This window comes from Macaca thibetana, chromosome 14, assembly GCF_024542745.1.
Source record: "Macaca thibetana thibetana isolate TM-01 chromosome 14, ASM2454274v1, whole genome shotgun sequence".
In the NCBI taxonomy this organism is placed as follows: Eukaryota; Metazoa; Chordata; class Mammalia; order Primates; family Cercopithecidae; genus Macaca; species Macaca thibetana.
This window is the reverse complement of record NC_065591.1, coordinates 107,063,745-107,081,487: the sequence shown is the minus strand read 5'-3', so window position 1 is coordinate 107,081,487 and position 17,743 is coordinate 107,063,745. Positions and strand designations below refer to the sequence as shown.

Sequence of the window (17,743 nt, the reverse complement as noted above, 5' to 3'; positions counted from 1 at the left end):
AAATGCAAATCAAAACCACAGTGAGGTACCACTTCAGACCCACTAGGACAGCTAGAATTGCACAAGAAGACAATAATGAGTGTTGGCAAGGATATGGAGTAACTGGAGCTCTTATATATTGCTAGGGGTAATGTAATATGGTACAGCCAATTTGGAAACAGCTTGACAGTTCTTCAAAGTGTCAAACATAGAGTTACCAATATGACACAACAATTACACTCCTAGTTATATACCCAGGAGAATTAAAACATGTGCCTGTGCAAAACATGTACATGAATATTATATTATTTATAACATATTGCATTATATTATTAAGCAGCGTGATTCATAATAACCAAAAAATGGAAACAATATCCAATATCCATTTATGATGAACAAACAATATGTGGTATAGCCAAACAACGGAGTATTACACAACCATTAAACAGAATGAAGTACAGATACATTCTATGACATGGATAAGCCTTGAAAACATTATGCTAAGTGAAAGAACCCCAAAGGCCACATATTATATGATTTCATTTATGTGAAATCTCCAGAAAAGTCAAAAGCTGTAGACACAAAAAGTAGATTAGTGGTTGCCATGGGTTGGGATAAGAGATGAGCCAGAAGTGACTATCAGTGGATATAAAGTTTCTTTTTGGGATGAAGACAATGTTCTGAAATTAGATAGTGGTAATAGTTGCACAACTCTATGAATATATTCAAAGCCATTGAACTGTACACTATAAACAGGTGAGTTCTGTGATATATGAATTAAAACCAATAAAAGTGTTATATATATGTGACATAAGACTGTATCTTATGAAGTCACTGGCAGCTGTATATACTTAACAGCCTGCATCGGATTCATTTTTGTGTCTTCCAAAATACTAAACACAATGCGTCGCATATGTAAGCCTTTGATAAATGGTTGAAGAATGAATGAGTGGATGATTCAATAAACATTCACGAGTGGTCTTGTTATAGTGTGTGGAAGAATTTTTTTTGGCAAGTGCTACCAGAGAGAGGTAAAGAACAATGGCCACGAATTAAAGCTTCTGTCCTCCTGTTCACTTAGGCTGACAGTTCAGCTGTCCTGTCATTGATCTGATGTCAGTCTGATAGAATCATTCTATGCTTTGACGCCAGCTAGATGGTGTATTTCTTTTTTCTTTTGAGTGATAGGTTGGCAAAATGTACTTTAGCGACTGTATGTTATGTGGATGATCCATGATGCGAGTGCTCTGTTGTGACCTTTATTTTTATGAGCTGTGAGAATTAAGAACCTACCAGTTTTAGTTTAATTAAGCAGTAAGACACAGCAGATGGTGCATTTGTGGGTGATGATTGCATTCCACTGGTTCCCTCAAGCAGCACTCTAACCCTATGGAATGCTTTGCCTGGAGTATCACGCCACTGTTGCAAAATTACCAGGAAGACAAACACATTGTAATAATGTAGTCAGAAAATCTTGGAGGACAGTTTACAAAAGGACCTGAACACCACAGGAGTTTGAGTAGTTAGCAGCTACTGGAACTAGGATATTAAGGAGAGGAATTCATGACATAATGGTTGTAGCGGTTTACCACCTATCTTTACTTTTCAGTATTTGCAAATAAAGTATATGGAGATTTTTATTACCCTAGTTTTCTTTTGTGTAATCTGGGTCAAACATTAAAAATGCATTGGAATATGATTTGCATGTGTTAAAGTGCTCAGAGAAGTTTTGGTAAATGGAGAAATACTGAATTGATGTCAGGTTGTTTTATTATGTTTGCTTTTAGTCACTACAGAGAGCCTAGAGTGTCCTACAAAATGCATTTTTTCCCAAGAACTGTGTTCTTACCGCTAGCATATTTACTCCATAGAATGTTGAAAACATACCTAAGCAGAGAGAATATAGAATTAATCCAGTACTTCTTACCAATCTTGCAACTCTTTAGGAAGCAAAACAAATTGGTAAGTAGAATTGCTTTCATTGTCAAGGGAGAGACTGCCTCGGTCAGAGTCTTTTCCCTTCACTATCTTTGAAAAAACTGAATTACTTGAAGGCTGGCATAAAACTTACAATTGCACAATATTTTAGATCCTAAGATAATATGCCTCAATTTTTCTCATTAATGCAATATATGAAGTCATCAAAATGAAATACATTCACTTACTGGCTGTAATGTTGTTAAAAGTATGAACTATGTGGATTTTAAAAAATATAGCAATGGTTGCTTTAGATAGAATAATCATTTGTCTCGTGTCTTTGCTACAAAGGAAGACTAGATTTGAAATTCTAGTAAAATAATGAAATTCAAAACTAATATTTTAACAAGAGAATATAAATTCTCTTTGGAAAAGCCCACATTTTATATTGAATATTCCTCTGTATTACATACAGAATTTCTTTCCTTCGATTTTTAGGGGAATTTTCATCACAAAACACGTGACTACATCATCCTTCTGCTTGGAGACCTGACTTATATTTAATTAAAGGAAACATTTTTTTTTTTTTTCCTGGATTCCCACCAACTTCAGGATACTCAAGCATTGAAGATAAAACTGAAGGTCTAAACACTAATTTTGCAATTCTTCTTGTAGGAATAAAATATTATTAACCTTTTAGTTAATACTAGTTTATAATATAGTATAGGGAAATACCATAACACCTACCTGCACAGGAAATTCAAAATAATAACTGATTTTATCCTATACATTATTCAAGATTCTGGCACAAGAAATTACATATTATATTTATATGGAAACATGCTTTACTGCAAAATCATTGGTATTTCATTTCTTTACAGAACTAGATTTTCATCTAATTAAAATTTAGAAAAGCACTCATCATGGTAGCTCACATCTGTAATCCCAGCACTTTGGGATGCCAAGATGGGAGGATTGCTTGAGCCCAGGAGCTCCAGACCAGCCTGGGCAACATAGAGAGACCTTGTCTCTACAAAAAATAATTTTAAAGAAATTAGTCAGTCATGGTGGCATGTACTGGCAGTCCCAGCTACTCGGGAGCCTGAGGTGAGAGGATCGCCTGAGGCCAGGATTTTCGGCTGCAATAAGCTATGATCGCACTACTGCACTCCAGCCTGGGTGACAGAGCAAGATACTGTCTCTAAAAAATACATGAATGAATGAATGAATAAATAAATAAAATTTGGAAAAGATGGAACTAGATTGTTTCCTATTTACTGAGTATATAGGTAACTTGCCAATTTTTTAGTAGCTCTGTTTAATAAAAATACACTACAGGATTCCCAAATAAGGCCCCAGCAGGAAGATAAAATTATGCTTGATAATTTTAGGGTTGTTAGGATTATTTATTTTAGTTCTCTAAAATTGGTAAGATGTTAATTCTTCATCATCTACATGGTTTATCTAATGATAATACCTTCCTTTTCGAATGATGATGCATATTTTGCATTATTTTTGTATTAGAGGAAGTAACAAAATCAGTCAGGATGTACATAAACCAATAATTGACAATCTGCACCTGTAACCTCAATTGCTCCCTTGAGCAGTCTGGCCCTTTTTGTTGAGATCATAGAATTTAGAATCAAAGAATTGCCTTCCGTTTCTGACTATGCTACTTATTAGCTGTGTGACTGTTTATTTTAGGAGTACTTTTTGGCTCCCAAAGAATTGGCAGCGTACCTATATAATGAGTAAATGGGAATAAAATTCTACCTGCAAAATCACCAAAATAGTGATTTAAATAATGTTTTTTTAAAAACATTATTTAAAGTAGAAAGAAGTAGAGAGATAGGCAATCCAGGGCAGGTATGGTGCTTCCGCAAAAATCTTGAAGAATTCAGCCTTCTTTTTTTCTGCTTCACCATCCTCAGTTGGTGACTTTTTTCCTGATGGTCATCTCATGGTCTAAGATGGAGTTTTTGCCAGTGCTGCTGCCTGTTAGGCATCAGGAAAGACAAAGAAGAGCTTCTTTTGGCAGAACCAGTTTCTTTTCCAACCCACGCAACACTTCCACTTAAAGCTCATGACCTAGATGTGAGGGAGGTAGGAAATGTTATCTTTGCCAGGCACAGCTTAAAAAGAGGGGTTTTGTTACCAAGGACAGAGAGAAGAATGGATGTTTGTGAGGCAACTAGCATTCTCTGCCCTAGTGACCTTGGATCCTTTCATCTCATTGAGCCTCAGCATTCTTGTCTATAAAAAATGGTTGTAAAAACAGGATCTAATTCAAGATCCTATTGTTTTGAGTAGCAAGTGAGTTAATGCATCTAATGCATTAAGCACGGTGTCTGGCATATAAGTAAGCAATAAATGTTAATTATTCTTGCTACTTCCTTAATATCTCTAGATTAATGTCCTATAGATACTTAAAATGCTTATGTGTATTACAGATTCTTACTGCATTACCTAGCTCACCACCTACCTATTCCAACAGGCTGGAAATCTCAGAGCAGTCTTTAAATATGTCTTTATTGCTGTCTGTACCTAAAAGTCATCAAGTGTAATTCTGCCTGCAAAATTCTTCATGGATTTCTCAAATCTGTCCCTCCATTTCCATTCCAGTATCTGAATTCAAGCCGTCATCTTTCCTTGCCTTCTACACGTCTTCACTATCTACAAGATCACATCCAAACTCCTTAGAATAGTATTCATGTCTTCATATAGTCTGATTGCAGTATTAAAAGCTTAATCTTGATTTCACCACATCTCCCTAGTCTCCAGATCACACATTTCTTGTACTCTTAACTTCACTGAAAATTCACTATTCCCCAAATAGGACATTATGATTCTAGTTTCATCTTCAGGGTAAATTTTTACGAATTTTCAAGTTGAAACTTGAGGAAACTAAGCATAGATGTGTTTCAGCCTATAATTTTGAACATTAGAATGTGATTTCTGGAAACTCCTTTGTGATTTTATTTATGAGGACAACAGACGGACAGGTATTCCAGTATTTCTTATCATAGCTGAGTATCTAAATGTACAAATGTGAAAGAACAAAGGGCTTTTAAGTGAAAGGAATGGATGGAAGGGAGTTGATGCATTTCTAATGGATGGATTAGTTTGTTCAGCAGTTCTGAAAGTATAGGTTTAGATCTAGAGACTCATTGTTTTTACTTTGCATTAGTTTAGGTACTTAATGTGAATGTTATATATGCATTTTGCTTTCAAATTTAAAAAATAAGTAGGGAAGTTTAGCTTTACTTTTATTGTGTGTGTGTGTGTGTGTAATGTGTAATGGGATGTATAATGTAATTTCAAAGCCCTCTGATGCAATATTTTGGAAATAAGTTGGTAGTACAATTAAAACATATCTTTGGTCATAGATTACTTGGCCTTATGCCATTTTCATAGGCAATGTCCTACTTAAATAGCCTGGATTGGCTGAGAAAAATAATTGCTGCTATGAAATAATTTTGCAATTACCACTGTAATTAAGGGCAGTTTGTTAATGAAAGTGCTTGGTGAATAATGACTGCAGGGCACTCCATCTTGCCGCTTCATGCCAGATGATTGGTTCATGTGGTGGAGGTAGTTAGGGAATTAGTGACACAGCTGTCATGGTTACAGGATGGATGTAAATATCCTTTGCAGTTGATGATGAAGAACAGTCATTAGCCTCCTGCCCCTTGGGAACTGGTCAGAGGAACAAAAATAAACTTAACACATGATGGTAAAAGCCATTCCTTATGTCTCCTTTTCTTCAGTATGAACAATTAACATTCTAATAGAAACTGCAGAGAGCATGTGGATGAACCTCTCCACTTTCCAGGCGTGTTAGTGTGATAAATGTTCTTTTGTGTGGGGCATTGGTTGTTCACAGTTTATAACCACTCTTATTAGCTTCTAGGCCAGTTAAAAACTGCTCTTTAGAGACCCACAGGCCCTATTTAAATTTTTCGTGTTCATCTCCAGGTGTTGTGCATTCAGTTTGACCCTTTGAAGACGGTCCCCGGATGGATTTTTGCATGCTGTCTGCAAGGCTGCAGGGGCAATTGAAGATCAGTTTTCTGTATCTGGGCTTACTTGCTTATGTAGCATATATATTGTTATGAAGAAGACCTAAATGCTTCTCTGATCTTCCTTTATAGTTTGCAAAAGTCATTGAAGGTTAAGGAGCCTGTTTTTCCTCCTCCTTCTTAAAATAAACGTCCTAGGTGTTTAAGTATGCTTCGTATTTATATTCATTCCACTTCCTTGGTGTTTTGATGTTGTTTTTCATTGTAAATTTGCTTAAGCAATCTTTTGTGGAGTAATTTCATAACATGCACACACTGTGGTTTTACATTGAGTTGCTCGTGATCTGCAATTCATTAACTTTTGCTGACTAGGAAGTCAGTATAGCACGTTGCATTTTCTCTGTTTATCTTGCTATATAGTCAGTTTCATTCCTTGTAAAAGATGTTAGTAGAACACTTCCTTAAGTATGGCTTCTCTTGCTGTCTGATATGCTGAATCTTTTCCTCAGGGCCTTAAGGAGAGATTGTTGGAGTTTGTATCATTGCCTCAGAGGTGACCAGATATCCTCACTAAAGGAACGTAACAGTTTTCTGGGTTTTAGCTCAAAATGACTATTCACGGTAACACTGTATATTTTAAGGATGAATTTATTGCCGCTTGTGTCCAGATACGATTCTCTGCATTTGCTGTTACTTTTGTGCCCGTGTGTCCTCTTGACTTTAACAAGAGGAGGTGCCAAATGGAAGGATCAGAATTCCACCTCAAAACTACCATACACTGTAGCCCGAACCTCTGCCTCTTCCTTTTCTCTTCTTTGGCCGTTGTGGAAAGAATGAATACTATCAACCAGCTGAGGTGAACAGAGCCTTGTTCAGATGTTTAAATGCTTCCTTTGCAACTGAGTCATTCACTCTCCCAAGATGAACTTCTTTTCTCATTAGCCATAGCTAACTCACTGTGGAGATGTTTCAAGCTGACTTGATTGTGATGAGACATGATAGGATACAAGGTAACTTGCTGACCCTAAATTGTAGGGGTGAGTCCCCCAAAGCCAAATAACTTGAAAAACTTTACATACTGAGCATTTTTAAAAATCTGTTTATCTTAGTCCAGTAAATGACAAAATCCTTTGGAAAATGGGCATTATTCTCAGGCATGTTCATGGCTGGCCAAATTATTTGGGTTTTGGTGTGATATGACTTTGGGGACTCTTCGCAGGATGCCTGGGTACAGGAGGAGCTGGAATGCTCCACATTAAACCAACGTTGGGAAGCAAGAGGAGAGAAGCATGCTAGAAAACACCCTCCCAGTTGAATGAAAATTGCACTGTATTATGATTTATTCTCTCTTTAGCAAAAGTAAGGGCTTTGTGGTAGGTCAAGATAACTAAATGGGAAAGAAAGAAACAATTGTGTTTTTAATTGGTGTTGCTTCAGGTACTGGGACTGAGAAACTTTTCTTCTTTTTCAGGAGAGTTATGACACGCTGTCGTATTTAGATACTCAGTTTGTGTTACCATTTTTGTTTTGTTTGGTGGTGTTCTGATTTTTTTTTTCCTATTTTGTTTGTTTGTTTGTTTTTGGCTAAACATATGCGATGCGTGTTTAATTGAATTTCCAAGGCAGCAATACAGGCACCCGTCAAAAACTATAAAGATTCACTGCAGGTTTTCGGGAGAGGTGGCCATGTGAATTTAACAATCTGCAATGAGAGGGGAAAAAAAGTTTCTGAGTTTGTGTAAGTAGTTGAGATTCCCAAGTAAAACAGCGTCTGTTCTCATGTAGCTTTCTGGGCTAGTTTGGACAGGAGCTGGCATCTCATTTTTATACATTAACAACTCTTGTCAGATTTCTCTAATTTCTTCAGGACAAGTCAAAACCCTTATAGTTCTCCACATGAAAATGTGTCGTGTCCCATCCTGTCCTTTTGCCATCTTTTCTATCAAAGAAACACTAATTATAAAAATTGAACATAAATTTGTGCTGTTTAATAGGTTTGGGTTTAATTTTGCCTCAGTGGGAAGACGTTTCCATTAAAAGAGTCCTTTTTTTTTTCTCTTCCTCCCCCCTTTTTCTTTTGGTAGAACAGTTAGGAAAGGCGTAGGAAATTGATTTTAGTGTCACAAAGGACATTTCTGACAGGAATGTGCTTTGAAATGATTCAAGGCATCTGTTTCTCTTGCATATGCCTAGCACTGCTGAGAGCTGTACCTAGATGAAACTGTTTAACGTGTCAACTCCAAATCCGATCACAATTTACATCCCAGTTGCTTGGTTGGAATTTTTAACATTTCATGAACTTTCTCCCCTAATTTATGAAACAAGCTTCTGCTGAAAGTGACCATTTGTTCTAGATGCCAATATGTCATGGTCAAAATTGACTTAGCTTGAGAAGTTATTTGTTTTTGTATGGTCACTTTGCCTGTGAAACAAAATCATCTTTGCAGTTTTTATTCCTGCTGGCAGGGTTTGTGAACGAACACTTGGTGGGTGTTTTTGTTACCATTTGCCTTCCACTGGTGCTATGTCTATCATACAAGCTGGCTCAGAGAATTCCAGTTTTAAGAGTGTCTGAGCACAGAAATTGTGGGCACTCTGTTTACTACTGTATCCATGACATCCAGCATGGTACCTTGGAAAGGCACCTAAAATAAATCTTTCATATACAAATGGGGAATGAGCACTTTCGACATAGTCATACTACATAGTCTTAGTCATAGACTCTTGATTCTGAGGGCTCACTCATCTACTCTGCTTATGTTCCTCAGAAATTAGTAAGGCTCAGTTGTATTACTTATAGTGAAGAATGTCCTTTGAAGTTGAAGGGCAGGGGCAATTATTTTGTGTGTGTGAACTTTTTATACTCATAGAAGAAATAATTTACTGGGGATGAGAAGAAAAAACGACTGTGTTGATGCATAATAGGGACCTGAGCTCATTAACTTAATTGTTTAGTGGCTCCTGACTGTTCTTCTCTCCCCCAGTGTCCCCGCATGTGCCCTTGCACAGTATTTACCCATGAGTTTTGAGTGGAGAATCCTGAGAAGGGCTACTACTCTGGCCTTTCCCTCTGCTAATAAGTCTACAGCCAACCGAGCATAGTGGTGGTGTTTGTACAGGTGTATCCTGGGGGACTAGTTCCCCAGTGGACTCACTTGTTGACCTTGAAGATGCATGGTCACTCATGACTAGTCAGTTGAGAACATTATCCATAATATTGTTATCAATATCTTGCATCTCTATCAGCAGTTCTCTGGGATTGTGTTAGTGAGGACAGAGAGCTTCATATTTGCAATAGCTTGAATGTTTGGAAATTTTCTTTCCCTCACTTACTAGTCTAGGGTGGGTGGTCCAGGTCTGTGGATGGGTTGACTCCACCTAATTGTTCAGTACCTAGGTTAATGGCAGCTCTGCCACCTTTTGCATGTCACTTCTGGAGTCACTCTGGTCATACTGTTTCAGCTTCCCAAAAGGAGAAAGAAGAAAGTACAGGAGGAGCAACCTCAGGCACTAGACTGGAAATGGCACACATCACTTCCACTCACATGGAAAAGAACTTAGTTGCCTGGCTGACCATGCTGCAGGCAAGGCCAGGAAATGCAGAGGAGCAGGCCAGCCTTGTGCCAGGCAGCATGGAAGAAGGGGAAAATGGATTTAGTGGACAGTTAGCAGTCTCTTGGACTTTAGGTTTTTCCCAGTCAGTTAGCTGTCCAGCAGCTTTATATTGTAAAGCTAGTTGATCTTAGACTTTAAATAATAGCTAGTACTATCTATGATAATTATTCCTCCTTTAGGTTTCTCTGGGTCCAAGCTATTTATAAATTGTACTAACTGGCAGAGCACACAGCTTACCTTCTTCTGGTTAATGTCAAGGGCTCAGTAGTTTGCACAGATATATTTTTACCCTTTGAAGTGATAAATTAACATTTGAATGGTTGTTTCATTTCCTTCCACTTTTTTATGTCTGGGACACATGGTAGAATAGGGACATGTTTGTAGATTTGTGATTTCTTCTTCATTTGGGAATATATTATATGTATTATTGGTATGCTAGTCATTCATTGCATAGGAAAACCCAGAAGGGCATAATCACTATTGTCTGCAAATATTATTATATAGTATATGCAGATGGTCACTGCCTAATGTAAAATTAGGTTTCCCTTCAGGATCTTTGTTTAGAAGCAGTTCTTGAGGTGACATGAGAAATCGTAACCAGTATTATTGCTTTCTGCTTTTCTAGTTTTTTTTTCCTCCAAGGATCTAAAAAATCATCTACAGCATACTTTCCTCTGCTTTGATTAGATTTCAGAAACATTGTCTGATATTTCTGCTCACATTGTTTAGAGAAATTATACTCCCTACCATCTCTTGGCTGCTTTCGGGTGAAATACATCAACATCTTTGAGACATTTTAACCTGTGGTTAGACTGGCTTTAGTCTCTTCTGCTACTTTCCCACAAACAAAGAGTTGTCAGAGTTCTTGCTATGCAATAGATTCTATTTTTAAGGCAGGATTTAGATTATTAGTCATCTGATGTTTTAGGTGTTAGCACAACTAGACACTTAATTTTGGTTTTGTGCCAATGCACATCACCTGGAGTTTTATTTTTGGTAAGGTGGGGACAAGAAATAAATGAAGTGTGTTCTAAGCTGTTTATTTTATGTAGAATATAATTTTATTTTAAATATACTCTTCCTTGATCTATCTTGTTGCTCTAGTATTGATATGGCATGAAGTAGAAGTAGATGTTTTTCCTGAGTATGATTTACTGTAAGTCCTGTGACTTCAGCTATATTGAGGCTACTACTAATGGATTAGTACATTCCCGCAGTGTATTTATTTAGCATCCTACCCTCCAGTAATCAAAACATGAGATGCTTCAGTGTAGAACTGCTTGCTAGAGGTGATGGAGAGAAAACACACCTCTCTAGTGGTGATATTAATCTGTTTTCACTGTCTTGTGAATGTGCTTAATGTCTAGGGCATGTTAAATTGAGTTATCAAAAAATAGAGTCCCTGAAATTTAAATAAAGCGGCATTGGAGCAAGAAACTAATCATTCTTTTTCTGATAGTTAACCAGTTGCCACCTTTCCCAGCTCACATTATAGCAGCTCCTATGGGTGTCACTACACTGTCACATTGTTCTGTAATACTCTGTTTACATTTCTGTCTTCTGTACCAGACTGTGAGCTTCTTGCAGGAAGGGAATGTGTTGTATTCATGTTCGCATGGGACTTCTAGTCACTAGCTGATGAACAAATTAAAAAAATGAAGAAACATTAAATACATTAAGTAGGAAAATCTTATGCTTGTGCTGATAGGTGAAAACTAATCTGATGACATTCCTTTAAAGTTTGTTCAAACAGGTTGGTATTTGTGATTTCTGGATATAGAATATCTTTTTGTTGCCCATCACTGCTCATCTGATTAATCTTAGTTTTCTTAAAAAATCAAGAAAACATAAACACCATGTATATTGGTCTAAAACGATACAAATGATAACATGAAAAAGAGAGTTTTCCTCACTGAGGTGTGTCTGACTTCCTGCAAGCTCAGCCTGTTTTCCCATCTGTCAAACTGGGGGAATAACGGGACTTAGCTTTTTGGGACTGCTGGGAGGCCTGAATGAGATATATTTGACCCTTGAACAACATGTGTTTGAACTGCAAGGGTCCACTTATACGTGGATTTTTTTCAATCAAACATGAATGGCAAAAATAGTATTTATGGGATGTGAAACCCACGGTCTACACTAAGGGCAGATTTCCCTATCCTCACATTCTGCAGGACCAATGGCAGTACTTGAATATGCGTGGGTTTTGGTATATGCAGAGGTCCTGGAACTGATCCCCAGAATACACTGAGGGATGATTATATTTTGTGGCGGGCTTAGCCCAGTGCCTCACACCATAGTAAGCTCCCAACAAATGTTAGTCATGACAATCATGAGAATTGTTGTAGTTTTTTTCATTTCCTGAGACGTCTTCCATGATTATTAAATCTTTTAAATTTTTATTACCTATTTTTTATACTTGATTTTTTTTTATACTTGATTTTACTGTTAAATAGTTCATTTCGACAGCAATCATCAAATAGTGTCTTTCATTACCATGACTAGAACTCAGGGAAAGTTAGGATAGCTCTCTACAGTCATGGAAAACAGGAGATAATAAGATCATCTTTCTCTTTGTAGGGATGTCATATCATGAAGTAGCTGAACTATGTAAAGTGGTACTTGTTTGTTTATCCAGCATGTAATGCCTGTAACAACAAATAGAATCTCTTGGTATCAGATGGTTCTGAAAGCTTGCACAGAACACAGTGATATGATAAGATGCCACAGACTTTAATGTTACCCACAAATACTACTCTTCTTTTTCCTTCATTTTTAAGTGTATATTTCTGGGTCAGACACTGAAATGTATTTAAGCATTTCTCTGCTAACCTTTTATTGAAGCAGGTATTTATTTTCTATTCTTTCTAAGATCTAGTGATGAGGTGCAGTGCCACCTCACTTATCTGGAGGCCATGTATCAGATAACCTCAGCTATCTGGAACACAGCTGTGGCTTAGGAGTAAACCAGAAAGGCCTTGAGCTGCCATAGGTGTCACACAGTCTTTGCATTAAGGCCTATGCACACTACTCAAAGAAAAGCCGCAGGGTTTCACCAACAGCAAATCTGTCTTAATTTTACAATCCTGTAGAACTTGTACAAAATCTTATCTGTTACTTATCTTTTCTCCACCCCCCCATACATACATGGGAACTAGAAAATTTGAGGTTTGAGAGGTACGGAGTTGGGGAGGTGCTGCTAGATACAAGTAGGCTCAAGTAGCATGAAGAATTCATTGATAACACTTAGCAGGATGCAAGTGTTGACCTGAATCAGCAATAAAGGTAAAATTCTTTTTTATTTTCACTCTGTTTAAGAAGGCAGGTACTCTATAAACTTCTGGAGTATTTTCGTCAATTATAATTTAATTAAAAACTGTCATGATGATTCCAGATAAATTGGAAATTTCCTTTTTCTCTGTTATTTCTGCCTACTTATGAAGTTTCATGGGCATAACCTTTTACTTATGAGTATGTTTCCTTTACTTGCCTTTCCCCATTGTGCATATATGATTCTTTCCTACTTTTATTTTTTTCCCATTGAAGGAATAAAAATAAACATTTAGGTAGTAGAGAAGCTTAAGATGTCTTGAATAGTACATTTGCCAAAGTTTGTATTTTTAGTTTTTAGCACGCCATTCTGCATTAACTACCCCATCCCAAATACCCAACAACAGCAAACCCAGCTGTGTCAGCCTCTGCTTTCCCTCCAGGACTGGATTTATAAGCATGAGGCTAGGGATTACTCTCAAGTATCAGTAGAATTTAGCACCATGCTATGCACATAGAAAGTGCTCAGTAATTCTCACAGCAACAGTTATTTGAGATAGATATTGTTGTTATCCCCATTTATAGGTGAGGATGTGGAGGTTCACAGAGATTGAGTGACTTGCCTCAAGTCACACCGCCAGAGGATAGAACCAGAAATCATATCTCGCCAGCTGGTCCTTTAGTCCATGTGTCTGATTGTCCTAGCTGCAAGGCTCACTGCTTAGCTTCAAGAAAAGCTTGGCATTTCTGGATTTCCCATTTTCAGTTCTACATAACATAAAAACAGATTCGTGTTTCCTACCTGACAAAAAGTAAAAGAAAAACAAAGGACTGATTGAAATCCGTTATTAAACTTCTTTGAATGATTGAATTGGCATAAATGCCTAGCTCAAAGAAAATGAACTATTTTAAAAGCAGTAATATTTCATGATACTTTTTTTCCCCAATTCACCTATTCTTTTCATTTTTACTTTGACAGAATTCTTGGGTTATATATTAAAAAGCCTATGGGTTAAAGCTAATCTTATATGCTTAAAATTATACATTGACAATCTTTCTTTTGGTTTTCCTTTTCTAAACTTTTTTGGAGTGTTGACAACTTTAAAAGAAATGGCATGTTCCTTTAACCCTAAGAACATTTTATTTAAATTTAGTCACTGGTTTGGAGAAAGAATAAACAGAACTTTTCATTTAAATGTTCTCATATCTTGGTAGAATGAATGGGTAGTGATATGATTTATAGCTTGTATAAGAATAAAGAATATAAAAGAAAATTGAAACCCAAAAGTATTGGTTTCAGCAGAGCATTTCTGATTTAATTCTAAATTGTGAATACCGTTTACATCTTGCTTTTAAATGTTTCTTGCCAGTTTGTAGAAGCAAATCTCTACCTTTTGTGTGACACATAGTTTAACTGAATACTCATCGTCTATATAGATAATTTAAAATTAAGAGAGGTAAATCATCATTCATATCTAGCATAGTGCTTCAATAAATATTTGTTGATTGAATAAATGAATAAATCAAGGAAGGAAAGGGAGAGACAGAAGGAAGGAAGGAAAAGAAGGAAAGGAAAGAAAGAAAGGAAGGGAGGAAGGAGGGAGGGAGGGAGGGAAAGAAGGAAAGAAAAGGAAAGGAAAAAGGGAGGGAGGGAAGGAAGGAAGGAAGGAAAAAGTAAAAGATTGCTGTGTTACACAGTAACAGGAATAGCACCCACACTTTACAGAAAAGTTTTTGGTACCATAGATATCTACACCTTTCTACGAGAAAACTAAAATGTGAAAAATAGAATAGGTTACTTTGCGGAAAAAAACACTAACACTACTGTTTTGCAGACGTACCATAGATCAGCTTTGCATAACATGGAAATTATCTTGCATTGTCTTCATTTAAATATTTTCTAGTATATTTATTGAATAAAAAGACAGATATAGAATTAACGGTGGTTACAATTTCTGTATATATGAAGCATCTACCACTGTCTTTGACTTAACCCTTCTTATGTCTGAGCTTCAATCATGAGTTTTTCAAAAAATTATTTCTAGAAAGCAGAATTGGGTTTCTTTAATTGACAGTGGAGTGTTTTGCTCCAGAATACTGAAATACTCCGTTGTGATATTGGAAACTTTCACCAATTAAGGACAAAAACCTTCTCATATATATATATAGTTTGTGTCTCTTACAGGAATCGTTTTAGAAGTTCATGTAGACTTATTTTATTGAGGCTGTTGAGCAATGTCTTTTTTCTACTTCTCCTTGTGAATTTTATTTGGATATTATTTGAATAGTCTCAGAGGTAGCAGATCTTTATTTTTTAGTATAATTTATTTGGAATCAGCCCAGAGTTATTTGGAATCATGCTGTTAAGGTGGACACTGAAGTTGTGGATTTAAAAAAAGAAAGCCCAGTTGTAGCTGTAAAACACTAGGGTGTAGGTATGACACATCAATTGTCATAGAAGGGAAGGATATAAGGAGTAGCTCAAAATATGCAGGACCAATGACAGTATTGTTCGAATAAGCATATGACCCTTCAAGGCAACTATTGTGAAGAGTAATTCTCTCTTAAAATTTTAAATCTATAAATTCCAGTGGTTTTTCTTCAAAGTTTTAAAGTCTCACCTTACATAGACTCAAAGACTGATGTGCAACAGTAGGACAAGAAGAACCTGAATACTTAGGACCTAGTTAATCCTAAAGAGCTGAAGCTAAACATAAAGATCACTGTCAACCTTGGCATTAGCCTATTTTAGTAATTGGGCTCAGCGTGTGTGTGTGTGTATATATATATACACACATATGTGTATATATATTTTTTCTGGCTTAACTAGTTGAAAATTCATTTAAAAATGTTCTTCTGATTTTTAAGTTTTGTATTTATATTTTTTGTCTTCTTGTCTCATTGGAAACAGGGTAACTGCATTTTTGGTGTTCTTGCTGAGAGAGGATAGGGCCCTTTGAGGAACACGTTTTCTGATTTGCAAGATCTGGATACCTGGGACATTAAAATTTTTCAAGTTACTTTTTGCAAAGGAAAATTGCTAAAAATTATTTAGCCTCTTGTAATCATAAATGCTGACTTCTGCTTAAAGTATTTTACCAAGAATGGCTAACAAATACTTTTAAATGGGTTAGAGGCATATCTATAACAAGTATCTCTGCAATGTGGAAAATTAAGCTTGCCCTCTAATATGGAAATTGAGATAAGTAGAAATGAAAGCATTTAAATATATAAATATCATGTACATTTCATTGGCCTGAAATACTGTAACTATTTGAATGCTATTCCATGATGCCAGCTCTCTCTTTGACATTCTGACCACATCACTCACTCACTCCATGCTACCCTGCATGGAATATTGATGGAAAACTTAAATCCTTCTCATTTTGAAAAGTGAAGCATGGGTAATTAAGCAATGCATCCATAAGTTGGACACTAGGTTTTTACTGAGGCCCAGTAATGAATAGAAAGTGCATTAACCAAATTAAAACTGTTGCATGTCTATATGTTTGGACATTGACATGTCTGTGAATTTCATTACTAGATAGTGAAGTCATGCTTATCAAAGCGCTTTCCAGAAATTTCCCTTGTATTAAAGCTTTGGTTAACTTCTAAGTTAGTCAGGGGAGATAATCCGGTGACACTTCATCTTGCTTACTAATTTAAGAGTAGTCCTAGATAATCCTACTTGTCAATGACCCGGAAATCTAAGACAGAAAACAAGGCCTTTCTCTTATACCGTGTTCAGTACTAAATAAATGTTATCCCAGATTCTGTTCTGTACCAATGACTATGAAAATTTTTAGATACTTACCTGGCAGGGGTATGAAACCCCATCTCTACTAAAAATACAAAATTAGCCGGGCATGGTGGCACATGCCTGTAACCCCAGCTACTCGGGAGGCTGAGACAAGAGAATCGGTTGAACCCGGGAGGCAGAGGTTGTGGTGAGCTGAGATCGTGCCACTGCACTCCAACCTGGGCAACAGAGCAAGACTCTGTCTCAAAAAAAAAAGAAAAAAAATTTTGAGAAGAATTCTGTTATATCTATGTCTTTAATATAGAACTGCTAAAAGTGAGTAGATGACCATTAATCTTAGTAGGTGATGTACAGTCATGCATTGCTTAACAACGGGGATACAGTCTAAGAAATGTGTTGTTAGGCAATTTTGTCATTGTGTGAACATCACTGAGTCTACTTACATAAACATAGATGGTGTAGTCTACGGCACACCTAGGCTCTATGGTATGGCCTGTTGTTCCTAGGCTACAAACCTATACACATGTCCCTGCACTGAATACTGTAAACAATTGTAACACAATGGTAAGTAAGTGTTTGTGTATCTAAACATACCTAAACATAGTAAAGGTACAATAAAAATACAGGATTATAATCTTATGAGACCACTATCCTGTATGCAGTCCATCATTGACCAAAACATTGTTACATGGCACATGACGGTATGTGTGTGTGTATGTCTGTGTGTGTGTGTGTGTGTGTTATATGTCCTCTGCAAATATCCCTTAATTAAAATTTTGAAGTTAAGTAATGTTTATTGCTGAAATTAGTTTAATACATAGAAAAATGTGTAGGAATTCTATATAATCAAAATTATGTATTATACTGCCTGAAAGTTTACATTGCATATTCTTTTTACACTGTAGCAGAATTTGATCAGAACTAAATATCCTGAAATGAATGAATGGCTGGTCTGTTTCTAGCTCTAACATGAGTCACTAATAAAGTATTTTGGTGCTTCGTGTTTTTGAATGCCTTAGAATTGGGCTGTTGCCCATCCTAAAAAAAAAATCTAAAGTCAAGATGCTGGTTCCCTGTTAGCTACAGAAAACACAAAGGGGGAGGAGGGAGCTAGTGCTGGTAGAATAAACTCGATTTTAATAGAACTTTAAAGAATCCCTCTTTCATTGTGGCCAGCCAGTGC

At 36.5% G+C, this 17,743-nt stretch overlaps 1 protein-coding gene across 6 annotated transcripts in view; it reads left to right on the top strand.

Annotated features, from left to right (window-relative positions):
* The window catches only part of CADM1 (cell adhesion molecule 1), a 333,283-nt gene that overhangs the window by 182,980 nt on the left and 132,560 nt on the right, over positions 1-17,743 (top strand). The window lies entirely within an intron of this gene.